The sequence below is a fragment of the Sorex fumeus genome, unplaced genomic scaffold (assembly GCF_029834395.1).
Source record: "Sorex fumeus unplaced genomic scaffold, SorFum_2.1 ptg000131l, whole genome shotgun sequence".
In the NCBI taxonomy this organism is placed as follows: Eukaryota; Metazoa; Chordata; class Mammalia; order Eulipotyphla; family Soricidae; genus Sorex; species Sorex fumeus.
In genome coordinates this window covers 37,005,981-37,028,750 of record NW_026606188.1, presented here as the reverse complement: position 1 = coordinate 37,028,750, position 22,770 = coordinate 37,005,981, and positions in this window count along the sequence as shown.

Below are 22,770 nucleotides of genomic sequence, written 5' to 3'. Positions count from 1 at the left end.
TTTGCTCCCATGAGAAACTATGCCTTACTTTGGGATATACAGTTTATATAGAATGAAAATTATTTTGTTTAATTTTGTCTGTAATTAAACTTTGCTATTTTTATATAAATCATATTTTGTTATTAAGCATTATTTATTTGTATCAATAAGTTAAACAATTTTAAGGTTTATTCTTTTTATGCTAATTTTACCTCTAAATCCTTTTTTGTAGTAACATTCTTTTAGAATATTATGTCTCAATTATGCAGTATTAGTATTAGACATTTGAATATATACTACATTATGAACCCATCAAAATTCTTTTTTCCCCCATTCAATAATATGTAATTGACATTGTTACCCAACTTAATCACCCTTTCTCCCTTTCTTACTAATTGTGTTTTTATCTTGGAATTTTAGTTGATGGCCCCAAACTAAAAAGATGCATTAAATGCAGTTTAATAATAAGAGGAGTACTCTAAATCCTCTATTGGGGACTTGAATTTGGTGAGATTAATAACTGATTCAGCATTCGATTTTATGTCTTGTACACCCACCTCTAGTTACATGAGAACACACAAGAATTTAACTGAAGGAGAAGCTAACTGTATTAGAATCCATTGTGCCTTTGGTTTTGAGTGTATACTAGACATTCCCTGTTCCTTTCTTGGTGGAAATAGCATTCATAGCACCTTATGTTAAGCAAAACTTTGAAAGGTATTCTCAAGAATTTGGATAAAGCTCAGAGATGTCTGATAATGTCTGACATCTTTTGTATTGGTTATGTGTCTACTTAGCTAAACTATTTGATCAAAACATAGATAAGTTATTAAATAAAGCAAAATCCTAGTGTCCCGAGGAAGTATTTCGTAGATGTGGCTACATGTATATATAACCCTTAATAAAAAGAAGTTTCCAAGCATATGCTCTTCCTGCTCTTTTCACTCCTTTGTGTTATAGTTATTAAGGATATTTCACCTCAGGTTGTCAGATGTTCCTACAAGGTCAATACTCATCGCATATTCTTACAGACAACCCTGAAGGGCATTTCATGGACTCATTGGGAACCAGAAACTATTGTTTTAGCTGCTGCTGGAATCTGCACACAAGCTACAGAGCCCAGCATAGACTCTAACTATAAAGTAAATTCTTCACCCTTAACAGAACATGGAAGGAATGCAACATGTATGATGAATAACTAAGTTAGCCTGGCTTCCCCCTCCCCCTTAAAACCTGATGCCTATGTAATTCAGGTCTCTATAAATACATTAAAAGCTCTCATGAATATTTGTAATCGTTATATAAAAACAAATACTTTACAAATCAAGAAGCCTGACTTTTGCTTGCAAGGACCATTTTGCTCCCCGGTTTTACAATCCAGTAAATTCCATCTCAATCTCTTGTCTATGTGCTTTCACTGATATAAACAGAAGACATAATTCTCTGGATGTTTTATCCATTACAAAATTCCTTGGGTATTTTGGTTTTTGTTTTGTTTTGCTTGGTTTGTGGGCCACCCTGGCAGTGCTCAGGGCTTACTCCGGGCTCTGCACTCAGGGATCACTCTTGAAGGGGTTTGGGACACTGTATGGGATAAATAAAACTCTGATCTGTGGTAAGTGAGGAAAGTATGCTACCCACTGTATTATCATCCCAATCATTTGTTATATTATCAGTGGATTTTACTTTCAAAATTTCTTTGTCTGTAGATAGATTATTAACGGTTATCACAAATGGTTGATGGGTTCAATGAATACTGACCTGGGCAGAAAAAAGAGTTTGGAGATGAGAGATTCTTAGTTTTTCCTTCTAGATACCACCCAGACAGAAATTAATCCTGTCTATGAAAACCTGGATCTCTCTAAACGCTAGTCATCTTTCATTTAATATATTTATTATAAATTCTAAGGCTGAGCCAAGAATATATAAAATGTCTGAACAAACCTTTCACTATCGAGGAAATCAAAATGGTAATTGTTGATATAATATAGGATATTATCTTTGATAGAGTGGCTCAGAATTTTGCAATCAGCTGATAGATCTCTGGAGAAGAAAAAAAAATGTTTCCTGAAGAAGAAATATTGTATATTATATATTATCTATGATATTATCTGTGTTAAGTATGCTTAGAATCCGAAGTTCTGATCTTCATTGACAGTCAAGAATCAGGGATGCTGTCTCATTTGCCAAGGTGTCGAAAATCAGATGGGCTGGACACGTAATGAGATTTGGAGATGACTGCTGGATTAGAGCCATTACTGACTAGATTCCACAGGAGGTCAAAAGATCACGTGACTGCCCACCTATGAGATGGTCAAACTTCTTCATCAAGACCCTGAATAATCAATTTGAGGCTCTTCGTGTTCTTTGCAATTGGGCTACATTAGCATGCGACAGGAATGAATGGAGATGTTGCTGGCGCTCGCTCTAGTGAATCAATGAATAACGGGATGTCAAGTAATCAAGTATGCTGGAGCGATAGCACAGAGGGTAAGGTGTTTGCCTTGCACTCGGCCAACTCGGCTTCCATTCCTCCGTCCCTCTCGGAGAGCCCAGCAAGCTACCAAGAGTATCCTGCCCGAACGGCAGAGCCTTGCAAGCCACCTGTGGCATATTTGGTACACCAAAAACAGTAACAACAAGTCTCACAATGGAGACATTACTGGTGCCCGCTTGAGCAAATTGATGAACAATGGGAGGACAGTGCTACAGGACAGTGCTACAGTGTTGTAATAAGTATTCCCTATTATACACACTTACACACCTATATCTTCTACTGTTTATAATTTTCCGGAGAATTCAGACTTACATTTATAAAATCTCAGGGCAAATGGAGCCTCAGGAAAGAACTCTCATAGGAAGAGACTGGTTTCCATCAATGGTAAGACAAGAAAGCCTGAATGCCTTTTATTAGGTAAATCTAGAAAAAGTAGTCTAATTTGGGGTAGAGAAAAAATAATCCTTTACAGAGACTTTGAAGAAACCATATAATTGTGAAATTAAAAAAAGAAAGGGAAGATATATACTTGTGTATATTTGCATATACGAAATGCAAAGTTTGAAAATGTTACAATAAACACTAAGAGGAAGTATTATCTAGAGACACTGGGTAAATCATACCCAGGGAGTTATAAGGATTGTTAAGAATAGATAAAAATTACTGTAATATTGTCTTTTTTAGCATAAACTTTGCCATCAGTTCATGCATTGTTTATAATTTTTTTAGTGTGTAGATTACATGAAAGCATGGATATAATTGTTCTTTTGTTGTTGTAACCGATATAGCAAAAATGCCAATTAGATGTTGAATAAACAGAACAATGAAAGACAAAACAAAAAAGAATACATAAAAGTTCTCATAGAAATACCGGTGAACAGTTAGGGACAGTTTTCCTGAGGCCAGATAATAACCACTTATCCACTTTATTCCTTATTTTTAATGTCTGTTTAATATCTCATTTTAATATACAGTTCCCTAAAGAGGAGGATCTAGAAAGACCAGCTAGTTGAGGAAAAAGAATGAGAAAGTGCAACATCAATCTACCCTTGATCACAATGCAGGATTGAAGGTTTAAATCAGAACTAAGCTGAGCAGTAAAAGGATATTCTAATCAAGTGATAGAATTCATTCTAATTTGATAATTAAGGAATATATCTGAATTTATAATATGCTTAAATATATTGACTATAACATCAACATATTGATTTGACTATCTTAAGAATGAAGTTGTTAGTGCAAATGTAAGTCAAAGGCTATGTTATCTATATAAATTTATATAGATAGATTTAATGCAAATCTGGTCAGGAATGAATTTTGGGAAAAAGATAAAGAAGAAAAGTACTTTATAATTTTGTTAGTGAGATAAATTCATAGCTGATGAGATCTTGCTCTGGACATGAAAAGAATAATGTGACCAAACTAAACTTTGAAAGTCGGTTCTATTTTTTCCAAGCAAAGGAATGCATAAATAATTTGAACAGAAGAAATTTTCATCTATTCTCAAGAGGGCATAAAGGGGTTCTTGAAAATAACATCACTCTAACTTAGTCCTATACCAAGTACCTCCCTACATAGGGGGGTTCCTTTTCCTTCCAATAAACTTTTCTACTTTTTCGAAAAAGAAAGGAGAATGTCATATCTGCTCCATGTGTATATTAACATATTTCACTACCCAACTGTCTCCATCACAAAATCATTGCACCCTGTATTACTGGCATACACACACAAAAAAAACTTCACATAACAGTTACACTCCAACTTGAAAAAAATTATGTTAACAGTTGTAATGATTATTTAGTGAAATATGTTTCTCTGTTACCCCAAAGGTCTTTTATTCTGGCATGTCCTGCAGTGAGTTCGTTTTAGTTTTAGGACTTAGTTTTGCATTAATTTTAGTCTAGTCACAGAGTACCCAAGGGAGACACTAAGAACCTCTAAGAGTACAAAATAACTGTTCTACTTCCATGCTTGGAGGACAGGAAACGCCCACTTTTAGTCTTTTTCTTAGATGAAACTGATTAGATTTGGGGATGGTGCTGGAATAAATTCCTGATGCAGATACTTGATAACTGGTTGGGATATAAAATATATTAAAATATAACAATTATTAATAAAATAAGTTGGTAATAATACTAGCCATCTCAAATGCTAAAGTTCCATTAATTCAATGACCTTGTTTTATTCGTAAGAAGTAATATTGGGGCTGAAATGACACGACAGTGGGTAGGGCATTTGCCTTGCATGCAGTTGATCCGGGTTCGATTCCCAGCATCCTCTAATGTCCCCTGAGGACAGCCAGGAGTAATTCCTGAGTGAAAATTTAGGAATAACCCTTGTGCTTCCTGTGCATCACTGGGTATGATCCAAAAAAGAAAAAAAAAGTGATATAGCGCCACACCTTTCCATGCTCAAATCTAACTCCTGCTTCAGTGCTCAGGTAGTACTCCTCGCAGTGCTTGGGGAGCCATAAATGGATTTTGCTCAAAAGTAATGTTCCACTCTAATAAGTTACATATCATTAAAAACATTAAAACATATTCTATAGAAAACTTTGCTTAGGAGCAAAGAATCTCAAAATGTAAAGAAAAGATACTTTTGTCCATAAGAATTTTTAAAACAAAAGTTGTAAGAGTTAAAACTCATACTTTTATTTTAATCTGAGAGATATTTAGTAATGAATTATGAGTTTCTTATTTGTATGTTAATATATGCTAAATAAATTTGTTGATTAAATACTCAATTTCCAGTTTTCTATACTGAATAAATCCTATTAAAACTTAGAAACATAAAAGATTAGACCAAAATTTATTTCTGGAATATTACGGACTTAATTTACTTATTTCTTTGTTTCAATTTTGGGACCACGCACCCAGAGTGCTTGATGCACTAAGGTTACTGTAGGCTCTGTGTTTGGAGTCACTTCCAATGGTTCTTGGGAAGAAGGTTGTTGAGGATTAAACATAAAACTTCTCCAAGCTAAACATCCACTCTTGCCCATTGAGTTATACCTCTGGCCCCTCACTTTAACAATTATGACAATAAGGACCAAAAATTAGGAGCTGGAAAGGAGGGTAGAGCATTTGCCTTACTGGTGGATGACTGGAGTTTGATTCCACAAGGTCTCTCAAGCCCCACCATGAGTAATCTCTAAGTGCAGAGACAGGAGTAAGCCCAGAACTGTAATGGGTGTGAACCCCAAACAAATAATAATAATGATAAAATAAAGACCAAAGGTTAAATTTTATTATTTGAAAGTCATACATTCACATGGACAAGACAGCTTTGTAACTACATTTGAATAGAGGGAAAAAGCTATAGCTTGGATGAGTCACTGAGAGATGTTTTGACTCTGCTGAAGCTTTTGCTCTTTTAAGCAAATGTGTAACTAATTGTGTTTCCTTCGAATCATTCAGTGTTACTGAGTAATTAGTAAGTACAATGACTATGGAATGGAAGAGAATTGAATTTAATGTTTGTTGAGTTTCTATTCTAGAGAAAGAGTCCAACAAGTACATGGATGTTAGGGAATATCTGAACTAATTCAGAGAGAGAGACCTGAGCAGGTGTGAGCATACAGTTCAATGACGTGGTTGAAAAAAATACTTTCTGATGAGGTGGGAGTATTTGAATGAGGATCTGAATGATGTAAGGGAACAATCAAGTGGGCATAATGAGAAAGAGTATGCTTATCCTTTAGTAGTACTGAGTAGTTATTAATTTGGGGTATTATTCAAATGAACTCAAGAGACTACTCTCCACTCACTTTTGGTGCTTGGGGAACTGTATAGTGACAGGGATCAAACCTTAGTTTCTTGCATTCAATATATGCCCTCATACCTCTAGTTCTCTCTTGCCATCTTTTTGTTTATATACATTTCCTCCAAATAAGTACAGATATTAGTGTTTCTATCTATCCCCATTGTATTATTATTGTCCTTTTGAATTAAAATTGAGTCCAACATCAATATTTTAATATAGCTTAAATTTCAATCACCTCATTTAAAAAATGTGGTGATAAAGATGCCTTCTTGGAGGCCTGGGGATGGCTTGGCAGCTAGTATCACCTCTGCTGTTTGAACAGACCACTGCAGAGTGTGGACCACAACATATGTGCAGAGTGTGGACAACAATATGTGTACAAGCACCACAACTGAAAGAGTTCCCCATCACTCTTGATGTGAATCCTTTACTTGTTATAGTAATAGCAAAAAGAGAGAAGGGAAAACTGCCTCCTGCTCATGTTACTTATTTTAATTTTATTCCTATAAATTACCGATATAAATATATTTTTGTCATAACTTGTCTTACTAAAGAACTTATGCACTTATGAATTGAATCTCTTTCACATATTAACTAATAATGGTTGAAAGAAACCTATAAAATACAAGCTAAACATCATTTATGTAAGAAAAGGCAAAAACTTAATAACAGACGTAAAATAATGCAGATTTAACTATATACACTATGTTTCAGAAAACCATTTGAAAAATAAATAATTCATACATTTTGATTTTTCTGTTTTTAATGATGCTGTTTTAGTGTTCTAAATAGGTTCAATATATAAGTATTCTTATTTATGGTAAGGGGAATGAAAATATGGGAAAGTGGCTAAAATGATAAGATGCTAATGTACAATATTGATGTATTTATCAAGTGCTAATTGTGAATGCCCACATTTTTAAAAAATTTGATTTTTTTTAAAAAAGAACATTTAAATTTTACTTTACTTAATTCCACTTCATTACATTTTGTGTTAAATGAAAATCATAGTTTTCTAGGAACTCTTGTGAGGTGGAGTATATCAAAATAGTATTTTGCCCTGTGAGTATAATAGCCATCTTTTATGTGACCTTTTATAGTTGCTTCTAAAGATGTGGCTTACTAAAGCTTTCAAATAATTGATCTGTGTGTCAGCTATAACATTGTTCTCATTGCAGTCATTGTAGGTTACCACCGTGCATTTCACTGGTCTTCCAGGATCTATTCTTATGTTTCCCTATAGTTTGGGGTATCTGTGAAAGTCTCATTAATTACTCTAGACACTAAACCTAACGTTACAGTCCTTTTAGTGTAGTATTGTGGTTTAACAGGTCATGTTGAACTCGGAATCCTAGATTACAAAGTGGAGACCAGAATTAGGTTAACTTGGTGCGTTCATCATGCAGTATTTGGATTATAATTTTAAAAAAGTCCATAATTTTGGTGGAGGGCAGAGGATTCACTCACAGTGGCATTCATAATTTACTCTGGAGTCTGTACTTGCTGATGTCTCTTTGTATTGGCTGGTGCCACACAAGGTCCCAGGGATCCTACTTGGGCTATCTGCATGTAACACGAGCACCTTATCCACTGTGCTCACTCTCCAGGCCCAGATTCAGTTTTTGTTAAATATTTATCCCAAATAATTAATAGGGAGTATATAACTGGAGAGATAGCACAGCAGATAGGGTGTTTGCCTTGCGCAGGGCTGACCTGGATTGGATTCCTCCACCCCTCATTGAGAGTTTGGCGAGCTACCGAGTGTATCACCCACACAGCAAAGCCTGGCAATATCACTTTAGGTTAAGATGGGTAGGAACACACAGACATGGTAGAGGGAAGCTGACTGTTGAAAGGTGGCTGTTGGGATGATTTTTTTTTTTTGCATGAAACCCTGCCACTATCAATATTGTAAGTCATGGTGCTGAATTTTTTTAAAGAAATAACAATTTGCAATGGGGTGCTGCTAGGTTTGATTTTATGTAACTAGGCTGGGTCATAAGGTGTTAAGTTTTATTTGAATATTCCTTGATGAAGTTCTCATTTGAATAGATAAAATTAAAAACAGTAAAATATGTGACTTTAATGAAGGTGGGAGTGAATTTAATCAATTGAGAACCTCAAATAATTAAAACAAAATAAAAAAAAAAAACAAATGAACTAAAAAAACCCAAAGGAATCATTTCTTCAAACCTAACTTCTTGAAGCTGAGACATTTTTATTTTGTCCTTTATTTGCCTAGGACTTACACTATTGTTGTTCCTTGGTTTTGGTTCTTTGAATTTGGACACTAACCACAACATTTACATTTCTGTATTTCCTACTTGTAGAAGAAAGATTACGAGATTTCTCTACCACTATTACTACATTTATCAATTCCTTGTGAAGTGTGTGTGTGTATGTGTGTGTGTGTACACACACACAGAGTTCTATCATTTTTGGAGAGCCCTAATATGTGCACTGCAAAAATAAGTAGAGATTCTGCTTTATTTTGAAATATGGTGCTTGCTACTTACTAAAACACTTTATGCATTAAAGTTTGCTATGACATTTTTTACATGTTTAACGTTTTTCAATCATTTTAAAACACCCACCTTCTCAATGAATAAATACCTAGACAAATACATGCAACATTATAAAAACAGTGATAGATACTCAACTAAAAGATGCCTTCACATGTACATAATGCAAACTACAAATACCTCTATTTATTGAAATTAGTTAATTGTGTATTTAAAAAACAGGAAAATTAATATTATGTGAGTATTAATAAACATTTAAGGGGATGGAGAAATAGTACACTAGGTAGGGTGCTGGCATTACATGAGATCAGTCCTTTTCAATGCTCATTAATACTAGGCTAATTTCCAAGACCAGAGACAAACAGGGGCCAGGAAGATGGGTAATGGTTGGAAGCTTGCCACAACTATGTGAAAGGCAAAGGGCAGTTAGGATAGAGAAGGGACCAGTACAACAATAATAGTTGGAAATGATCACTTTGGACAGGAATGAGTGTTGAAAATAGGTAAAGGGTTATAACCAATAAGCTTTCAGTATCTATATTGCAAACCATAATACCCAAAAGGAAGGGGGGGGCACATTTTAAGACTGAATCAAATCATGAACAAATACATAACTGTGTATCGCACTGTTTCAATTTTAAAAAATTAATAAATAAAAAGTATTCAGCACCCTCATGGCCCCCCTAAAGCCTACCAGGAGTGACCCCTGAGTGTGGAGTTAGGAATAATCCCTGATCAGTACCAGGAATGGACGACCACAATAAACAAAAGCATTTAAAAATATATTCATTTAAAAATTTAAAAATAGGGTAAGTATGTTTGAGAACTATTAGGTAAAGGGAAAATTTTTAAATATGTAATCTTTAACTACTATAAAGTGCATCATAAATTTGCTATAACAGGTTGATGTCTACCAGAAAATTATAACACTGTAACTCTGTAGCACTGTCTTATTTTTCATCAATTTGCTCGAGAGGGGACCATTAATGTCTCCATTGTGTGACTTGTTACTGTTTTTGGCATATCAAATATGCCATGGGGATCTTGCTGGACAGAGGAATTGAACCCGGGTCAGCCATGTGCAAGGCAAATGCCCTACCCACTGTGCTGTTGCTCCAGCCCGATCAAATTATAAAAGAGTGAAAAAAGCATTTCCTAATTTTCAGTTTTATTTCTATCTGTTATTGAAATATAAGGAAATTTATTTTGTAAATTGGGGAGAAATTTTTAATAGCCTAACTACCAAGAATTTGTTTTAAATACAACCAATTCCAACCCAAACAAAAAAATCTAAAATATATAGAAGTAATTTTTGTCTATGAAAAAGAATTGTTGTCTATGGAGGTCCAAGTAAGTGAATGAAAATATGAACAAGAATAAAAATGGGAGTGGGGCGTGTTTCAGAATTCAAATAAAATCCTATATATACCAAGGACAGAACTGGCTTTGTTTAGTAGTGTATTCCAACCTAATAAATGAAATATAACATAAATGCCGTAGTGAATTTTGGTTCAGTTATGTTCTGCATAAGTTTGAAAGAGCTCTGCTTTGAAGAGCCAGGGCAATTTACTAGCACCTAAAATCCTAAGAAGTATTCATCAAACAATGGTTAAAATGCTGATTAAACTCTTAGTAACCTAATTTGTACATTCATGTATAAAATTATCATTAATCACTTTATCACTTAACTTCCCATTAGTCGTCGATTTGCTCGAGCAGGTGCCAGTAACATCTCCATTTGTCCCTGTCACGTGCTTGTGTAGCCCAATGGCATCTGTTCGCTCTGGGATCATGAAGAGCCTCAAACCGATCGTTCATGATCTTCACGAAGAAATCTGACCATCTGGTAGGTGGGCGGCCACGCGGTCTTTTGATATCCCGGGGAATCCAGTCAGTAACAGCTCCGGTCCAGCGGTCGTCTTTAAATCTCATTACGTGACCAGCCCATCTGATTTTTGACACCTTGGCAAATGAGACAGTGTCCCTGATTCTTGATCGTCGACGGAGGTCGGAACTCTGGATTCTTTCTCTCATTTGAGTGAAACGTGATATTCCAAGCATAGCTCTTTCTATTCTTCTTTGGGAGACCTGAATAGCGTTCTCATCCTGTTTGCGTAGGGCCCAGGTCTCTGAGGCTTATGTTAATGCAGGAAGAACAGTGGAATCAAAGAGATTACCATTAGAATTATCATTAGAATCAAGAAATTATGATAGCAGAGAATGCATGTTATTTGTTTTTTGTATCCACTAAAAGAAGTGGAAACCAATATGATCAATAAATCAGAGCACAGAGGTAACAAACAAAAAAGAAAAATATCTGTATGTCACACTAACATTAAGATAGAACTTTAATTATACATATTCCACTGGTAATTAATTTGTTGTTGTTGTGTGTTATAAATCAGCAAAATAAAGGAGAAGCCCTAAAGACATCTGGAAGCTACTAAAAATTTATTATCCTTCAGACAAGGGAAATAGGAACAAGATTCGTCACCAATTTGTTACTTTTAAGAAATCATGCAGTCATCATTCATTCACTCACACACTCACCAAATATTTACTGCATAGCTGCTGTGTCCCAAGTGCAGTCGTTATTTTATAAAAGTTGAAATATAGTGATGTGTGTGTGTCAGGAAATTCAAAGTGCATCTCAAAAGTGCCTTCTCTCTGTCACTCGCTGGGACTGTGTGAAGATTTTTGTCTCTGGTGCTTTTTGTGAGAGAGACCTGCAGGGGAGGTTCTGTGTCTTATTATTGTTATATGCAGTAAATATTTGAGCACAAGTATGAATTTTTCCAAGTCCTAGCACACGTGTGAATGATTCCATAATTCCAAAACTATTCTTCAGCACTCAGAGAAGCCTTATCAATTTTGTCACCGTATAATTTGAAACTTGCATGAAGGGTAAAGACTATATTGATTCTTCTATCACCAACAATTTTTAACTCTGAGTTCTGAAAGACCCTACTTGTATTGTTAGTTTTAATTTTAGTCGGTATTAATGAAGTGATCTTTTTTAAAGTATCAAAATCTCTTGCTTGAACTGATAATGTTAATGATATTAGGTTAAACTATTGAGTAACCAGTTTCCAATTTCATTACAATTCTCCTCAATACCAGTTTAGAAAAGGGCAGATAGTATTGATAAGTGAAAAAACTTTTAGGTGCTCTGCAGGAGAGAGTGCTATAGCTTAGAAATTTCAGTCGACTCATAAAATTTTATCTGCTCTGGCTGGTACAGCAGGCAGGGCTCTTGCCTGGCATGCAACTAACATGGGTTTTATAACTGGCACCACATATGGTCCCTTGAGCACCAACAGGAGTAATGCCTAAGTGCAGAGCCAGGAGTAAGCTCTGAGCAGGTCCAGGGTTATCCTCCAAACCAAAACCAAAAGCTAAAACAAAACTTTATGTAAATCTTTATGCTTTATTCTGCCTGGAATTTATTACTGACTATTGATATTTACTTTAGAAATTCCCAGTCTCTCCAGGCAAATTACTGTCTTCCCAATCAAAGTTAAAAAGGACATTGAGTATTTACCCTTGAACAGTAACAAATAAGGTATTAAGCAGTTATGCGATTTGAACTACTCTAATTTCCAATAACCACCACAGAATTCTTAATACTGAGCTGAAAACTGAGGGCTGTTGCTAAACACTGAAGAGCTAAACAGTATTTACAGTAACACTCAACACTGAATTACTGCTTTATTCCATGTGCTGTGCTGACTGCTTTATATAAAATCAGTAGTACCAATAACCTCATTATTTTCCCTATGTTATAGATCATAAAACTCAGGTAAAATGTGTTCTAATAATTTACCTTTGTTAATTATTTACTGTAACAAAGTTAAGTAGTGTTACTATGTTCTCTGTGAATTTTTAGTAACTTGATCTCAGGCAAAAAAATTTGCATGCTTACTATTGAAAAAATGTTCAGAATAGATTCATTGTTCTCTTCTAATTCATATTTGACCAACCAACCTCTTGGAGCTAATTCAATTATTTATTAGTATTTTCCTATTTCATTCCTAGGGATTGATATTTGAGAACAAAAGCAGAAACAAAATTACAAACTAAAATTTACCTGTTTTATTTCACATATGGTTTCAATGAAGTCCTTAAAATTATAAATAAATAAATATGGTTGAATATACTTCTTACTTTATTTTAGTAATGTCACATGCTCTTTGTCCTAGAATTTGAACTAGCACTATTATTTTTGTATTAAAAAATGTTTCCTAAATATAAATTAAAATAATGTGAATAAGTCTTACTACAGGGCACTAAAATGAATTAGAACAATTTTATTCTACAAACTATGTAATCTAAGTTAAAAATTACTTAAAGAGTGTTCCATAATATTTTTCCTCTTTTTAATGTCGATGTATTCTTATTTATTGTAGAAGCTAAGATTTAATTTAAAGTTGAATATCAATTAAGTTCCACTTATAAAGAAAATTCCTCATAAAAAGAATAATTATCTTAAGTAATTATGTACAAAATGGGAGCAGACATTTAAAAAACTATAAATTTTGGTATTACAAAACATTGTATATGGTGTACATAATTATTGCTTAATATGTCAATATACATGTGAATATGCTCATACACACCTACACAGTGAGGTAGAAATTCTGTTATCTTTCAATTTTATAAAAAATATTAAAGTCTCTGCCCCCGCGCCTGGGTGTTCCTTCCCGGAGTCCCTTGGAGGGGAGCGGGTTGAGCTTTCCTCCCCGCCCCGACCAGGGCTACGGCAGCCGAAGACCTCCAGGACCAGCCACCACCATGCTGAGACCACTCTCCGCACACATGAAGGTACTGGCAGAGGGACAAAGCCACGCGGGTTCCAGGGCCGAGACCTCCAAGCCTACTCGAATTGGAGTCGAGCATCTTCCACCCAGATTCTCCAAATTCCAGTAGGCGGGGGTCACACCCACCACCTGGCCCCCTGGCGCCTTGTAATCCCATCAGCGGCCAAGACTCAGAGACTATAAAATCCAAATCCCGGAACCGCGCGGCCGCATTCGCGGCCGCGCGACATCTTAACAAAACATTTTTTTATGACATCTTATTGTCTTATTTCTACTTTGGACAAACTTGCAGGCTATCGAATGTAGCCTGCCCACAGGGCAGAGTCTGGCAAACTCCCCGTGGCATACCAAATATGCCAAATACCAGTAACAATGATGGATCTCACTCTCCTAAACAGCCTTGAATATAATCTCAGGGCTAGGATGAAAGAGACGTTACTGGGGCCTGCTCGAGGCAATCGACGAATAACAGGATGATGAAATGATGAAAATGAAAAATTAAAGAATTAAAAATAAGTTTAAGTTTTATGAATTTTTCTATTTGTTTCTGAAATATCTCAATGGGTATAAGAATGGAAATTAAGAGTTAGTTAAAGAATTATTCATTTGACTCATGTCTTTGTAGCATACATAGGTTAAAATACCAACAGCTTTAAATACTGACAGTAATACTATGCACTGATATCCTAAATATTATTTTTCAATATACACATTAAAAATATTATCAGACATCTTAATTAGCACCATGCTTTTGATCTCCTACTAATTATTAAAACTAATACTTATGTTTTTGTTGTCTCAGACATTAAATTATATAAAGATAAAATAGTTTTTGGTATAATTTTTTAATTTTTATTTTAACGTTTCGTTTTGTTTTTGTGCCACATCTCCAATGCTCAGGACTTATTTCTGGCTCTGTGTTTAGTGATTGCTCTGATGGTGCTCAAGAGATGATATATGATGATATATGAATCAGTAGCAAACTAGGTAAAGAGAAAAAAATTATTTATGTAGAAAAATGTGTGCATTATTTTAAGGTTCAAATAATGAAATTTTTGTGTTTTGTTTGTTTCTGGACAACAGTGAGCCATGTTCAGGGCTTAATCCTGGCTCTGCTCTCAGGTATCAACCCTGGTAGACTTAAGGAACCATATGATATGCCAGGGTTCAAACCAAACCTGATGGCATGGCCTTATTCAAGGCAAATGCCCTGTCTGCTGTACTATCTCCAGACTCCTTATTAGAAATTTCCACAAAGAAATTATATTTATATAAACAACAAGATTCAATCAGAAGATTAACAGTATTTGTATCTACTTTGTCCCCTAATATGACCATTTTAATCACAGAGTAACTATTCGTTTTAAAGATTTTAAAGGATTGGAGCATATCATACATGCAGAATGCTCTGATTCTGAACCCCAGCACAACATGGCCTCCTTATATACAGCTTAGTACAGACTCTCTCTGTAGCACTGTAGCACTGTCCTCCCACTGCTCATCAATTTGCTTGAGGGGGCCCAGTAATGTCTATAGTCCTCAGACATGTGAATACTGCTGGGTATAACCCTGCTAGCTTGGAGCATCATAATATCATAATATCAAAATAACTGAGTATTGAACTAGCTAAATATGCTTCTGGTCCTCTCCTCAACTGACAAGAAAATAAAGATAGTAGTAAGATGAAATCACATAATCTTAGCTTATTCTAATCTAATTTAGATAAATTTCATAAAATTATAGTCACATCCACCTGCCCACATACCAAATTCTGCAGGATGGATATATCATTTCCAGTGTTCTCCCTTCTGAAATCCGACATGCCATTTCATCAGTAAAGAAGCAAACACAACCTGGCCCAGACAAGGTCAGACCCAAGTACCTGAAGAACCTGCTGTCAGTACTCATCAATGCACTGACTCGGCTCTTCACATACTACCTGTCTGAATGCAAGGTTCTGTCCCAATGGAAAACCAGCAGGACTGTACTACTGTTCAAGAAGGGAGACATCCATGACATTGGCAACTATCGCCCAATCTGCCTATTGTCTGTCGTCTACAAGCTATTCACTTGAGTCATCCTGAATAGGATTGGCAGAACACTAGATGAAGGACAACCATGCGAACAAGCCGGGTTCCGCAAAGGATTGAGCACGATCAACCATATCCACATGCTCATTGAGGTTTCTCGGGAGTTCAAGATGCCGCTCTGTCTAACATTCATTGATTTAAAGAAGGCCTTTGATTCTGTTGAGACGGAAGCGGTCCTTGAAGCCCTAGCCAATCAGCGCATTCAAGCTCAATACATCAAGATCCTCTGTGAGTTGTATTACGGATTCACTACGAGGATCTCACCATTCTACAAGGAAGTGATCATGCATGTCAAGAAAGGGATTCGGCAGGGTGATACCATTTCACCAAAACTCTTTAGTGCCATCCTCGAGAATGACATGCGACGACTGGAATGGGAAGGAATGGGAGTGAAGATAGATGGTCGGCAACTACATCACCTCCGTTTTGCTGATGACATCATTCTCATAAGACCAAATATTAGGCAAACGGAACAATTGCTGGCCGACTTCGACCGTGAATGTGGAAAGGTCAGACTACAGCTGAATCTCACTAAGACAATGTTTATGAGAAACGTTCTCGTTCCTGACATTCCATTTGCTCTCATCGGAATGAACATCTCCAAATGCAGCAGTTATGTGTACCTAGGTTGAGAAGTCAACATGACGAATAACCTGGCACCTGTGTTGCACAGGAGGAAGAGAGTGGCTTGGAATGCCTTCAAGAGCATCGAAGAAATAGCTAAGAGGATGAAGAACCTCAGGCTCTGGGCACATGTCTTCAATTCTACTGTTCTTCGATTCCACTTCATAAAGAGTTGAAGAAATTTTTCTTTTATTTCTAGTTTGTTGCTTCTCAATGACTGCTTAAGTTTTTTGAGTGTTTTTTCTTTCTCCTTAAAAGACTTTAGTATTGCTGAGCATTCTGCACAAAGTTCAAATTTATGGTCAGGGTGTTGAGGTGTTGTTTAGTTGAATCAAAAGACCACCAGAGACAAAAAAAATTAAAAGTTGGAGGAGTATTTATTGACCCCAACTGTCCTGATAGGCAAGAGCAGCAGCCTCATAGCAAAAGTATTCCCCTTTTATTAGAAAAAAAAGTCTCAACCTGGTACCCCGAACACTTTCATAAGTATCTGCAGAATTTATTTTGCCCACCAGGGTCCACATCCTGGTACCCAGTTAGCACATGCCAGTACAGCAAAGTAAGCATTGCTTAAAAAAAAAAGTGGTAATAGCAAGAATATACAAAGCAAACAATCAGTCATTTTTAACATATTTCTTTAAAACCCTAGCCCATTGTTCCTGTTTGCAATCCATGATGGGCTTTCAGATCCTTGAGGGAAATTCAGTGTCCTTATGAAATGACACAGTTAAAACTAAACTTTTAAAAACCTAAATTTCTTATTCCTCTCTTTTAGTCTCCCCTTTAGAAAATTTTTCAAAATGTTTGTATCACAACTTCTTTACCTATTTCCTATCATTGATTATGTGCTAGTGATTATATTCAGTGCTGTCATAAATATTCATGTGGATATATATTTTCAATGTAATGTTTTTGTTTTTTGGATGTTGATGTGAAGAATGGAATCATTTAAAATTTCTGATCATACTTTCCTGAGTCATCTCCATAGTTTTTTTTTAATAGAGGCTGAGCAGGATGATATTCCTACAAAGAGTAAATAAGAGCTCCTTTTATGCTAAATTCCTGCCAATAATTGTTGTTTCCAAACTTTTTGAAGTATGCCATTATCATTGGTAAGTCTTATTGTTGCTTTGATTTTCATTTCTCTGTTGGTAAACAACAATAGACACTTTCATATGCCTGCTTGCAAACATATCATTTTTAGAGAAGTATCTTCTCATTTCCTTTCCATTTTTATGGAGTTATTGGATTTTTCTTTTTGTACATGATTTAACTATCTTGAAAATTAGCCCTTTAGCTGATGTATTGTGTAGAAATATTGTCTCATTTAGTAGAGTGATACTTCAGTGGTGGTGGTGTGCAATAGCTTTGTATTTCAACATTACAAATTTAACCACTTTTGTAACAATCTTACCTAAACTATAATAAAATTTATAAAAACCCATTAATATTTTATTTTTCTTTTTCCCACTTTTATAACTACTTGCTATTCTTTCCATACTCTGTAAAATGGTAAGTGAGTTCACATATTCTATCTCTACATGAACAGTCTCGACCCTCTTAAGAAATCACTTCATTGCTTCCCTTTTCCACAAAGCACAAAGTCATGATTTTGTAGAACATCTAAATAGAGATCACTATTAGTATGCGAGAAAAATTCATACCTATTTTTATATTCGAAACCACGTATACTAGGAAAGATTTCATGAACTCCTGGAAAACATCTAATTATAACCCAAAGATCACTATGGAATATAAAAACCTATAAACTATGGCTTTAGTGTCAATATTATACACTTATGAAACTCTAAATAATCATTTCAATTTTATGTTTATATGATATTATTATTGAAATCAGGAGGAACTTTTAATATAATTAGAAAAAAATTTAGAATCATAATTACAGATGATTTAGTGACTAGAATTTATTTTATACATGGAAATCCCCATTGTGCTATTTACCTGAGCTTAAAATGAAGATTCATGGTAGGTCATAATTTTTTCTATAATAACTTCTGTTTTTCTTAGTAAGACATTGTTATTTGTGATGCTCATGTAATTATACGCCAGTGTAACTCAACTATGTAATGACATTTCTCTTTGAAAGCATTTAAATAACTCAGGAAATTGCTTTACTGTTCTGTTTCCTGACTTAAAACCCACTTTTGCCATGTTCATTTTATTATACAATCTGTCTCAACTCAACCAAGCAAAATATATTCCACATAGTGTAATGTGCACAGAATGTTTTACTGGTTGATAGCCATATAATTGTATGCATTCTTGCATTTATATTTACCCATAAACATTTAGCATACTATGTATAAATGGTACTTTATAAATGTGTATACAAATAATGTCTAAGAAAGGATTGACACATTAATTTTCACTTCTTTAGTGATTTCAGTTTATTTTAAAATCATACACTTTAGTTTATTTTAAAAACAACTTCCTTGGTTGTAAATAATTCCCTAAGCAAGGATGTGTGAAGAAATAATAATTGGCTTGATTGATCACTTCATCACTTGACATCCTGTTAGTCATCGATTTGCCCGAGCAGGTGCCAGTAACATCTCCATTAGTCCCTGTCTCATGCTAGTGTAGCCCAATGGCATCTGCTCGGTCTAGGAACAAGAAGAGCTTCAAACTGACCATTCAGGGTCTGGACGAAGAAGTCTGACTATCCCGTAGGTGGACGGCGACTCAATCTTTTGACGTCCCGTGTAATCCATTCAGTAATGGCTCTAGTCCAGCAATTGTCTCCAAATCGCATTGCGTGTCCAGCCCATCTGATCTTTGACACCTTGGCAAATGAGACGGCGTCCCTGATTCTTGACCACTGACGGAGACTGGAACTCCGGATTCTTTCTCTTATTTTACTAAAGTGTGATACTCCAAGCATAGCTCTTTCAATTTCTCTTTCGGAGACCCAAATAGCATTCTCATTCTGTTTTCGTAGGGTCTAGGTCTCTGAGGTGTATGTTAATGCAGGAAGAACAGTGGAGTTGAAGAGATGTGCTCGGAGCTGGAGGTTCTTAGTCCTCTTAGCTATTTCTTTGATGCTCTTGAAGCATTACAAGCCGTTCTCTTCCTCCTGTGCAACTCAGGTGCCAGGTCATTTGTCATATTGACTTCTCAATGTAGGTACACATAAGTGTTGCATTCAGAGATGTTCATTCTGTTGAGAGTGAATGGAATGTCAGGAACGAGACCATTTCTCATAAACATTGTCTTCGTGAGATTAAGCTGTAATTCGACCTTTCCACACTCATGGTCGAAGTCGGTCAGCATTTGTGCCACTTGGCTAATGTTTGATGTTATTAGAACGATGTCATCAACGAAGTGGAAGTGGTGTTGTTGCCAACCATCTATCTTCACTCCCATTCCTTCCCATTCCAATCAATCGTTGGCTTGACTAGAAAGCAAAAATAAATAAATAAATAAAACAATATTTTGGTTCTATAAATGTATTTATGTTAAATTTCAGTCATTAATGCATGAGAACATTTTTGCCAATTACAATTTATTAATAAAATTCTTGAATACATTAAATTTTATGGTGGTGCATAAAATATATTTAGTCAATGCATATAGAATTTTTACTCATGAAAAAGCATTTTATTGCATGAAAATAATTCTATATATAATTTATTTAGTTAAATATTTAACTCTATTGAGAGACTGTGATTAACAACAAATTCATTCATGCATTATTTCAACCTTATACTTACTATCACTTTCCTCTGTCAAAGTTCCAAAAGGTCCCTCTTGTTCCAACAAATGAACAAATATTTACTCACTCTTCTTCTATTTACTATAGTAACTTTGTAGCAGAAACATAGATTGTAGTGCAAGGGAGAAACTTGCTCTGTCATCATTTCACAGTAAAATCATGTTTGTTTTTTTAATTTAGTAGTTTTCCTTACCGTTTTTGTAAAACTTAGCTTAAAGACCATAATTCATGCTTTTTATACTTTTCTAGTTATGAATCAACAGAAATATGTAGTAGTATTAGCAAAAGTATATTTGCATATTTGTTTATGGACACATACTCAAATAAAATTATAGGGCAATTGGAAAAAAATTACATAAACAACACATAACAATGCTTCAAAGATAAACATTGTTATAATGTCTTTATACATTTTTGGAATAAAATTTGACATATATACCTAGCTATCTAGATTCCCCCTACACTGCATCCCCTAATAATACTTTGATTGATACTATTGAAATTAAAAACTGTGTTTTGGACTGATTCTTAAAAATTCTTTATTATTAATAACATACTATTAATTTTAAGGAGATGATAGATAAGTATAACCATCCTATAATTTTCTTTTATTTTTCCCTTATTTAATGAAACTACTTTGAGTTTCATTTACTTGTTCCAAAAGGAAAATTTAATCTTTTCTATGATTAAAATAAATTGAAAGGTGAGTATTATTCCAATAAATTTGTATATCACAACATCTTTCTTAAGGCATCTGTTGATGGATATTTAGACCAATTCTGTGCTTTTGTTACTAAAAATAATGTTTTTATGAACATAAGGTTTCAAATATTCTTGAATTAGTGATATTATGCCCTTTTATAAATGCCTAGGAGTGAAATTGCTGACTCATATGGAATATATACTTTTTAAAGATTTTCTTTTATTTTTAAAGAAAACTCCATATATTACAGATTTAGAGATTATTTTCTTCCATTTGCTACTTCCTTCTTTTCAATCTCATAACTATTTTCAAGGAATCCCATTTTCAAATAATCTCACAATTTAATAATTGCAGTGAACTATTCCACTAATCTCAAACCACCTAACCACATATATTACCATGACATTACTTTCTTCCTTTTGCAGTGAATTTTCTCTTAAAGATCTTGGAATGCCTTTCAGATATTTACTTTCATTAGCTATGAAATTCTTCATCATATCTGAAACTCCCAGACAAATTTTAGTAATTGATTTTAAAGACATAAAAAGGTAAAGGTAAAGGCCCTCCCGTTGATCGTCGATTTGCTCGAGCGGGCCCAGTAACGTCTCCATTGGAGACTTTGTTGTTACTGTGTCTGGCATATCGAATACTCTCGGTAGCTTGCCGGGCTCTCCGAGAGGGGAGGAGGAATCGAACTCGGGTCAGCCATGTTGGCCGCTTGTAAGGCGAACGCCCTACCGCTGTGCTATCGCTCCAGCCCTTTAAAGACATGGATCCCTTTAATGTAAAGAAAATAACCAGTACATGTCTTTAAAAATCAAACATTAAAATTTGCAATTTTTTCAATTACAAGTTAAACTAACTATAAAAACTTTGAGATCAAAGGATAAGAAAAATCAGATTCAAGTTATCCCACTTTGAGTATGGGTAAATAAAGACACATTCTCTCTTTGCCATATTCTGATAACCTACCTGTCGGCTTTGTGTGTTGAGTACCCCAAGAAGCTCTGTAGGAATGCATAACTTTTTAGTGACACGAGATTAGATCACCGAAAACATATAAACTGTAGTATAGAAGAGGCAATGATGCTGTTTGAAGTACGGCCTGATGGAAATCGGTGCAGTGTAAATCTTTCTCTCCTGAAGAACCTAGAATTTTCCTTTTTATGTTGATGAAGGATTTATTGAGGTCCACAGTTTTGTTCTGGCACGAACTGTGAAGGAACAGAGAGAGAGAGAGACAGCTCAGGATAGGGTAGTGAGTTTACTAGAAGCTCAGTGCTGAAGACCCCAAGTCAGAAGACAAAGAGACTTGGAGCCCTGTTTGCTGAGAGGGTCTCTTTTATCCTCTAAAGGTGGGCTACAGTCTACATACAGTCTTAAATTGAAACGGGATACAGAGGTAATAAGTAAAAGAAAACAATCAATGCATTGTTCCCACATGTTATAGCCTTTAGATACTCAAAAGAAAAACAGTCAGTGTCAGTATATCCTGCCCACTTTTGGTGCGGCCTTCAGGTACTATCTCTAAGTGCACTCCCCAAAATATCTTGGACCCAATGTGCTCTCATCAATCTGGTGGGCCCTTAACTCTGTTATTTGGGGTCATCCAAGGAATGCTTCTCCCTCCCTTCTCTTATTTAATTTAGGGGGTCAGTTTCAGTTTTCCAGTCCCTATCACATTTTCTTAATTTTCATTACAGTTTCACAATTCTCATTACATGCAGCTTCTTATTTATCATTTCAGCAGTAATTTGCTCTGAAACTCTAATTTGGCCATTAGGAAACTGGCAACCTAATTTACATTCAGGGATTAGGGACTGTTGAGATTACATTGTGTGAGTTTGTGTGTGTGTGTATGTGTGTGCGCACGCGCGTGCGTGTGCGCAGATTTGTGTTTGTTTGCCTATTTCTCAATCTTATCTTAATTCCCATTTGATTCGAAAATATGTATGGTTAGAATATATCTTTGACTAGAAAATATCCATGCCGAATATTTTTGTTTTGAACCACACTTGGCATTTCTCAGGGCTTGCTCCCTGC